Source organism: Camelus bactrianus, chromosome 29 (assembly GCF_048773025.1).
Source record: "Camelus bactrianus isolate YW-2024 breed Bactrian camel chromosome 29, ASM4877302v1, whole genome shotgun sequence".
NCBI classification, from domain to species: Eukaryota; Metazoa; Chordata; class Mammalia; order Artiodactyla; family Camelidae; genus Camelus; species Camelus bactrianus.
The window spans coordinates 12,638,622-12,648,400 of NC_133567.1; the positions used below are offsets into that span (position 1 = coordinate 12,638,622).

A 9,779-nucleotide genomic window follows, 5' to 3' on the forward strand; every position below is an offset into this window, starting at 1 on the left:
GGACAGGCCGCGGGACAGACGGGAGCAAGTGGATCCGCTCCCACAGGCAGCCCCGCTACCCTCGCATCCGCCGCCACCACGTCCGCCTCCGGTGCCACCAACGCCCCTGCCCTCCCGACTACACCGCACGCACCTCCTGGGAGCAACCTGACCCGGACACCGGCGTGGGGCAAACGGGGGGCAGCAGAGGCGGCCCCCAGGCCAGGCGCGGGAGAGAACGGGGAGACGGGAGCAAGTTGACGGGCTCCCGCAGAGTAGCCCCCATCCCATCCGCCGCCAACGCCGCCCCTAACCTCACCGCGCAGCCTCCCGCGAGCCCACTGACTGACCTGCAGAGGTGCGTCCGGGGAACGTGAGGCGGCAAAGGGCGCCCCAGGATAATCCATGGCGGCGATGGGAGCAGACCGATGGGCTCCCACGTGGCAGCCCCGCTCCACTGCCGCTGCCCTCTGCCCGCTGCCCGCTGCCCGCTGCCCGCTGCCCGCTTCGCCGCGGTCGCCGCCACCGCCAACGCCACTGGAGATCACCGGGCCGCCACAGAGTGGACTGACGCGGAGAACTCTGTCCGCAAACCTGGGGCAGCCGAGGGATCCCACAGGCCAGGCCGCGAGGGAGATGGGAGCCGATGGACGGGCTCCCACGGGCAGCTTCACCCCGGCCGCCATCACCGCCTCCCCTGGATCGCAGGGCGCCCGCTCCCTAGGAGCCAACTAAGGGAGCCGAGCGTCCTGCGGACATGGGGGCAGCAGCCGCTGCCCACAGGACAGGCCGCGGGACAGACGGGAGCAAGTGGATCCGCTCCCACAGGCAGCCCCTCTACCCTCGCATCCGCCGCCACCAACCACGTCCGCCTCCAGTGCCGCCAACGCCCCTGCCCTCGGGAGTACACCGCACGCACCTCCTGGGAGCAAGCTTACCCGGACACCTGCGTGGGGCAGCAGAGGCTGCCCCCAGGCTAGCTGCGGGAAGACTGAGGAGATGGGAGCAAATAGGCAAAGTCTATGGGTAGCCTCCCTCTACCCCACCCCACCTCCCTCCCGTTCACACCGCGCCTGCCTCTTGGGAGCCCACTAACCTGGAGAGTTGCGTCCAGGGAACCTGAGGCAGTAGTTGCGGCCCCAGGACAGGCCACGGGGGAGATGAGAGCAAATCAATGGGTTCCCGTATGGCAACACCCATACCCCCGCCGTGGCCACCTGATGGCACTAGTCCACCTCTCCGCAGCGGGTTGACAGGCATAGATGATTCCAGGGAACCTGAGCCAGCAGAGGTCTCCCCTATGCCAGGCTGAGGAGGGGGAAGATGGGAGCAAATCTACTGGCTCCCAAAGGGCAGCACCTACCTCCCCCCACATCCACTGCCGCTGCAACCACCGGGGTCACCTGACCCCACCGGGCCGCTTCCCAGGATCAGGCTGACTGAAACGTGCTTCTGCAACCTGGGGCGGCAGAGGCCAGGTCCCATTGGAGATGGTAGCAAATCCAGTGTCTCCCATGTGGCATCATCCCCCCTGCTGTTGCTGCTGGAATTCATTGTTCTTGGTCTCGCTTAAGTGCAGATGAACTGTATGTAGAACAAGTTTTTTAGAAGATAAACCTTGTTCTTGGGGTTGTGAATTTCAATCAGCAAAATGGTAAGGTGTTTATTTTTGCCCAAATATGTGGATCCCTAGACCTATCTGCCTGTAAGTTTTTTTTTTAAATCATAACATTTGATTATGCTTAGAAAATCTTTCAGATTTGGTTTTAGGATGATGATGTTATAGTCTTAACTATTTTCTCAATTCCAATTAAATCACCTAAGTTGTTAAAATTTCTACATGTATCATAAGTAGAGTTACCATAAAGCTGTTAGTTTTTAAACTACTGAGACATATATATCTCCATATATATGTATAGCTTGTCCCAATAAGATATATAAATACTGTCTTCTCAAATCTAGTGGTAAAAAAATCTTTCCCACATAATCATACAGTAACTCTGGTATCTTAGATTGCTTCTGAAATAATGTGAAGAACAAATAAATACTTTAAATGTTGGTAACAACCTGTTCTGAGCCAAGAAGAGAGATCTAATACAGAGGAAGAGTGCATCCAAAACATATTCCATAAATTACGTTGTCAAAACAGCCTAAAGTCAGTATAAAAAGAGAAGCAGAAAGGGACATGTGAAAGCTGTAAACTGCTTAATGCAGCAGAGAAGCCCTGTTCACACTACTCATTGCTTTCCCTTTTTTTCTTATTTAATTTCTAATGTTTTCCTCCCAACGATGTAGGTTAAGCCAGGATTTTCACTTCACTCCATTCTTTGGCAAGTAATTGCACTTTGCCCTGGGTTTCCATTCCCAGTTTACTAGAGAAAGCCAAAGCAAAAGCAGAAAAAAATAAAAGCAAAAGGGAAACAAAGTAAAATCATTCATAGAAAACAAGTCAGTGCCTAGGTGATATTTGCAGGAGACTTTTATGCGTGAGAAAAATACCTCTAGCACATTTCTCATCCTAGAGACACAGCAAGAAAAGTAATAAGACCGTCGGATCGATCTTAATGTCACTGACTTTTAATGAAAAAAAGTTTTCAAGATCTGTCTGGACTCAAGCTTGGAGTGGACAGAATGAGTTCTCCTCGACCAGTTTACTTTGAAAGGAACAAAGAAGAGTGTTAATAACACTAAGGGCTTTTATTGCAGTGCCCCTCTCTGTGCATTCATAAAGCCATGTAACAATCCTGAGGTGAAAATCTCCATGGGTTCCACACCTCACTCCATCCTTTACTCACAGGGACACTGTGGGTTGTCCTAATGATAGGAGTGTAAAAGAAAAGGACAAATCTGACTTCATACTAAATCTGTTCCTTTGACTTTAACCCTGTGCTGTTTCCTAGGTTTAGTCTTCCTGGTTTTGCACCTTTTGTAAAACAATGTTGCCTAGAGCCTGAAATGTACAGGAGAGCCTATTCTCAGGCTCTGACCTTTAAGGATATTTACACTTTTCTGTTCGTAGAAAGATAACAAGTTGCAGAATAGAAACTAACATTTGTTTTGTTGGAGGTTTACAGGGAAACCATAATCTGACCCATGTGGACAGCTGCAAAAAGCAAAGGATTCCAATAACAAAGAATTCCTACACCAAGAAGTTTGCAACAAGCAAGCACATTCCCTCCCCTTTTTAGTTGAAAAAGAGCCTGAATTCTGACTTGGGGAAGATGGGTTTCCAGTACATCAGTCTGCCATCTTGGTCTACCAGCTTTCCAGATAAAGTCGCTATTCCTTGCCCCAACACCTTGTCTCCTGATTCATTGGCCTGTCACATGGGAAACCAGAAGGAGATCTTAGGCTGGGACAAATACCTTCTCCCTGACAGAACATGGGGAGGTGGCCCCTACACCTGCCAGTCAAAACAGGCCTCCCCTCTTTACTCTGCTGCAGCAACCCAGGGGCAGGGCCCCACCTTCCCTGAGACTGGGGTAGTCCATAATCCAGCCTGCTTTGCTCCAGGCCCCTTCACCTAAGAGCATCTTGGAGGAGGGGAATGTGGGCAGAACAGGAAGCCATGAGGATGAATATTTGTTGCTGGCAGCAGCAGCAATGATGGATGTCTAAGAATGACACACTGAACAAAAGACAGCATAACTGTCCAGAGGTAGTTTGTGACCAGAGGAAAGATGGAACCAGAACCTTGGGGGGTAGGGAGGAGCAGAAGTGTGGGGGGGGGGTTAGCTCCTTGTTATTAGTGCCCCATGTGAGGGAAGGGGAAACTGAGGCTGAGAGTGGAAACAGATGGGGATGGGGAGTGGCTCAAGTCCACCTTGAGTGGCTGCCACAGGGAACCCAGGTCCCTGGGCCTCCCTTGGATAAAGGTGACTGCATCTCCATCACTGCAGTAGATTCCAGGGTGATGGCAATGTGGGCTAGAGCCTGCTTAGAGGGGGGTAGGAGGTTAGACCCTCCTGCCTTCCTTCCTGTGCCCTCAAGGGGGCTGCCCAACCTAGTGCAGGGATGAGGCAAGCTGGGGAGAAAAATGGATGTGAGCGACACATGCTGCTGCTGGTACAGTGGGAGAGGGCCGTGTCAGAGGCGATGGGTCTTGGGCTCCTTTTAAGGCCGGGGGAGCCCTCCCAGGCCCCTTAATGGGAAGCCAGAGGGAAGAGTCAGGAATCAAAAGGGACCCCCAGACCAAGAGCCCAGCCAGCAGTGTCCCTACCACTGAAGGAGTGGGGACACAGCAGCTCATGGAGGAGCGAAGTGGGAAGTCAGCTCTGTCCAGGGGACAGGTGTGGCACGTGGGTGAGAGGGGTCGCTGGGAACTGAAATCAAAGGAAAACTGCTTCCCACTGGCCCAGGGGCCCTGCAGCAGCTGGTGTGCATGTAGTGTGGTGGTGAGGACTCAGGTGGCTGGCAGTGATGCGTGGGCCTGGGGGAAGGGGTGGGCGGCAGTGGGAGGGAGCAAAGCTGTGCAGTCCACCAAGAAAACTGGTCCTTGGCGAGGGAGCCGGTGGCAGAGTGGCACGGTCACTACTGCTCCTCTGAGGATTCCTGCCTGATGCTCGCTTCTTCCTCCTTCTCCAGTGTTTGGGGTCAGCCCCTTGGTTCCCTCCCTGGAGCTGTGGTGGTTTTCTGGATCTTGGCAGCAGCCTTGTTTTTGCTGCCCTTTGGTGGCCCCAAGATCTCTTGGGTGTTGGCATTTCGCTGGGCTCCTTTTGACTCCCTACCAGCACTGCCAGGACTCACTTGAGGCCCTTGGCTTGCTCCTCAGGGCCATCCTTTTCCTGCTTGGAAGCCAAGGGCTGGCTGGACTTCTAGCTCCACTCGCTCCTCCTCCCTTATCTGCGGAGCAAGTGGAGAAGCCACAGCTGGGATGCGCCAGCTTGGCCACCCGGCCTGTGGTGCATTCACTGGGCTGCAGGGGGCCAGGGTGCTGGGTGGTGAGGACCCGCCTGGCTTTGCCACCACCGCTGGTGATAGCAAATGCGGATACCTTCTTGGAGCCGCACCAGGGCCAGAAATGCCTGGACTCAGACTCGGAGTCCCATTTACAGGCCAGTTTTTCACTATTAAAAACAATTCAGAAAAACCCTTGTAGACAGATGAATTAATCTATGCAGGCTGCCATAACAGAATTCCACAGGACTGGTAACTTAAACAACAGAATTTTACTTTTTCACAATCCTGAAGCCTTGAAATCCAAGATCAAGGTGCTGGCAGGGTTGGTTTCTCGTGAGAGCTCTCTTCCTGGCTTGCAGACAGATGCCTTCTCCTTGTGCCCTCAGTGGCCTTTCTTCTGAGAACACTTTGAGAGAGAGCTCTGGGTTCCCTTCCTCTTCTTAGGAAGATGTCAGCCCCATTGGATTAAGGCCCCAACCGTATGACGTCATTTAGCCTAATTACTTCCTTAAAAGCCCTGCCTCCAAATACAGTCACATTGGGAGTTCGAGGGTTAGGGCTTCAACACATCAATGAGGGGGGGAATTCACTCCATAACAACAAACATTTGTACAAGTGTGTATTTTTGTAAGCTGTAAACTTAATACATACGTGTATATACATATGTATGTAAATACATATATGTGTATACATGTATAGTATATCTATGTATCTACACAGAATGTACACAATTTTAGAATAACATTGAAAACCTTATCATGCAAGCCATTTTATATCCTGCATTTCTCAATTATTTTGTCATGAGTCTTTTCTAGTATTAGTCAATATCCTGTAAAAAATGATTTTAGCTGTTGTATAAAATTTTAGAGGGTTTGCAAACATTCTGGCCTTTGGGGTTGTAAGATCTTTTTCCTAGTTTCTTTTAACATGAAAGTGGGCTTTTTTTAAACCTTAAAATAATAAGGAAATTTACTGATACCTACTACTTGAAGTCTCCAGGCGGAGTGGGCTTCAAGGTGGCTTGTAATCCTCTTCACTGACCGTGATGCTCTTGGTTCTGTCCTCTGCATGTTGACTTCATCCCTGGACTAGTAGCTAGATGGTTGCACTCTGGGTCTCCTATCCATGTAGGCTAATGACCAGAGAAAGGAGGTGACCACATTTTTCTGTCTCCCTCCTGAAGGCAAGACTACTTTTCACAAGGAATCTCTGGAGAGTTTTTTTTTTTTCTGAAAATTTTCCCCCCCTTTTCAGTTTTATTAGGTAGAAATATTACAGTTTGTCTGCACATACACGCTACATTGCATATAAACACATAAATACAGTATACTGCATATATTTTTAGTTTACATATATGTACTGATCATTGTTTCTAAGAACAGATTAGACCTTTAGCTTTTTAAACTTACATAATTATCAAAAAAAAAAGCCAACTACAGACAAGAATCAACAGAATGTGGCAATCCAATCATAAAGGACAGTCACATGTTCTTATACACATTCAAGAAATCAATCATCACTTACAAATGATTAGTTCATTTGTGTCCTTATTATTATTGTTATTATTTTTAGGTTCCTCATATAAATGATGTCATATGGCATTTTTCTTTCTCATTCTGGCCAGAAGTGGGCTCTTACTGAAAGTAAATTTCTAGCCATCTGTTTCTTTTAAACCCATCCTTAGAAATTAATGACTCACTCACAGGACAGTATAATTTTGAAAACTTTTTGTATACATTGCCAAATTTTTTACTCTTAGAAGTATATAAACTTACATGTCTATCAACTATATATCATCAGTGAGATTAAATATTTTATATGCCTTAGACATTTGCATTTTTTCCTTTTTGCATTTATCTAATCAGTTCTCCTTTGAGATACGTATTTTCCTGTTGGTTATGTTTTCATTTTACTTACTAGACATTTTTTTCTAAGTTCTTTTCTCTTTACTTTAATCAGGTTTATTGACATCATTAAGTGGTGCTGGGAAAGTGATTTTATTATTAGGGAGGAAAACAGAGCTTTGCTTCATAATTTACATATAAATATTTGTATGAAGCAAAATGTATAATACAAAATGATTAAAACTAGAAAAGGTGTGTGTGTATATTTGTCAGAGCTTGGGTTAACTAGAAAATCCATGCTTGTTAAATCTACTATGAGATTGCTGAGCAAAAAACGGTCTGTGGGCTTCGGTTTCCACACAATTACAGGTACACTCATTTCCACATTTAAGGAAGACCTATCATGTTTAGGCTTTATGTCCTAGAGAATAAAAACATGAATAACACAAAAACTTTACCTAATATGTTAAGACCATGTAGGTGAAGAAAAATAACTGACAGGAGTGTCCCTGTGCACAGAAGCTTGATGTCTTTCATAGTCAGAATGTAGGCTTCCAGGCCATATGTTCAGGAGCTAATGAAACAGCACTGCCATAAAGGACCAAAGCCAATGGGGCTGTTCCAGAAACCTGTTTAGAAAAGTTCCTACCCAGGCAGCTTTGGCATAGTAGCTGCATGCCTCGCTAATGACCCATGAAACCATGGACCTTCACAAAGTAAAGAGTTTCTCAACAGTATCTCCAAAAGACTAGACTGACTCATTCAACTCCTGTAGCTAAAAGCAGGATTGGAGGTGGTAACGTTATCTAAGTATGAAATAAGACCTTCTTGAAATGTAGCTCTGATTTCTCACTAAAATTCTGGAGAACACCCCAGGAGAAGGACACATTCATATCTGAGTCTGTTTAATCTACAAACTAAGAGAATTCATTGGCATGATACAATCATACAAAGAATTGCATTCTGAAAGACATAAAACTGCAGGCAAGACCGTGAAACTAGCTCTTTGCTGCTGCTGTTTCCCATCCCCTCAACCTGACCCACTCAGCACAAGGCCTGAAATGTGCAACCCTTTCCTCATGAAATGGCCAAGCAACCAAGATGCTGTGTGAACGTGCAACTCATTTAGTCACCATTTCCCTTGGAGGAAAAACAAAATGACTGTAAGTACATTTCTTACTGCTTCCCTCTGTCATTCCTTTACTCCTTTCCTTCCTTTTTTCTCTTCTTTGACTCTTAACGCACTCACACCTCTTTGGTACCACGTGCCATCTGTGTGTCTTCTTTGGAAAAATGTCTGTTCAGATCCTCTGCCCATTTTTTAATCAGGTTGTTTTTGTTTTTGTTTTGATATTGAGTTGTATGAATTCTTTGTATATTTTGAATATTACTCTTTATCAGATACATTGTTTGCAAATATCTTCTCCCATTCAGTGGGTTACTTTTTCATTTCGTTGATAGTTTCTTTCCTTGTGCAAAAAAACCTTTTTAGTTTGGTTTAAGTCCCATTTGTTTATTTTTGCTTTTGTCTCCCTTGCCTGAGGAGACAGATCCAAAAAAGTTTGCTAAGGCCAATGTCAAAGGGCTACTGTCTATGTTTTCTTCTAGGAGTTTTATGGTTTCAGGTCTTATATTTTATAAGTATGTACTTTTATGTACATGGTGTGAGAAAGTGGTCCAGTTTGATTCTTTTTCATGTAGATGTCCAGCTTTCCTAACACCATTTATTAAAGAGGCTGTATTTCTTCCACTGTATATTCTTGCCTCCTTCATTGTAGATTAATGGACAATTTGTGCATAGATCCATTTCTGAGCTCTCTATTCTGTTCCATTGACCTGTGTGTCTATTTTGTGCCAGTACCATACTGTTTTGATTACTGTAGCTTTGTAATATAGTTCAAAATCAGGGTGCATGATACCTCCTGATGTGTTCTTCTTTCTTAAGATTGTTTTGGCTAGTCAGAAACTTCTGTGTTTCAATACAAATTTTAGAATTCTTTTTTTTTTTTTTCAGTTCTCTGAAAAATGCCATTGGCATTTTGATAAGGGATTGAACTGAGTCTGTAGATTGCCTTAAATAATATAATCATTTTAACAAGATTGATTCTTCCAGTCCATGAACACAGTATACCTTTCCATCTGTATCATCTTCAAATTTTTTCATCAGTGTCATAGCTTTCTGAGTACAGGTCTTTTACCTCCTTAGGTAGGTTTATTCCTAGGTATTTTATTATTTTTGATGACATTGTAAATGGGATTGTTTTCTTAATTTCTCTTTCTGATAGTTTGTTTTTAGTGTATAGAAATGCAATAGATTTGTGCATATTAATTTTGTGTCTTGCGGCTTTACCAAATTCATTGATGAGTAGGGTTTTGGTGGCTTCTGAGCACTTGTGTATTACTAGGAACCCTCTATGTAGATAAAGGAGTCAGGGACATTTTAGGGACAGGGAATAGCCTACAAAGGGAAAATAACATGTGCTTCATTGTGATATCAGTGAGATGGTTTAGTACAGGAAATACAGCATGATGTGCACGGTGGGGGTGGTGGGAGCAGAGTTCAAAGGAACAGAAAATGTGATAACTTGAAAGGCCTTGTGGACCGTCAATAGACTGAGAGATTTCAAAGGATTTCAGAAGTATTTTAACCACTATAACAAATAGATCCCCCAATATTGGACAGTTCAAACACAAGTATATTTCTCACCCAGTTGAAAAGTGCAATTCCTCCAAGGAAGATCTAAATTAACTGGGGTTGGGAAAATTGAAATGGGACAGTGCTTTGCTCCACAGTCCTTCACAAACCCATAGTGATGTAAGGTCAAGTCTCAAACACATGACATAAAGTTCACTCTGGCGGGTCCAAACCTAGCAGGCAGAAAAGAAAGAGTATGGTGAATTGAATCTGTACCATCACCACCCACATTTCCCTATTTGGGGATCAGTCATAGGACCACCCTAACCACAAGAGGGTCTGGAAAATGTAGTCTAGCTCAACCCCAGAAAGAAGAGGAACCCATTTTCTTTGTCAGACAGCAGTCTCTGTCACAAGGGTAA

At 45.5% G+C, this 9,779-nt stretch overlaps 1 pseudogene; it reads right to left on the reverse strand.

Annotated features, from left to right (window-relative positions):
• Window positions 1–4,421: 4,421 nt before the first annotated feature.
• On the reverse strand, window positions 4,422–5,369 carry LOC105081509 (high mobility group protein HMG-I/HMG-Y-like; annotated as a pseudogene).
• Between the last annotated feature and the right edge of the window lie 4,410 nt (window positions 5,370–9,779).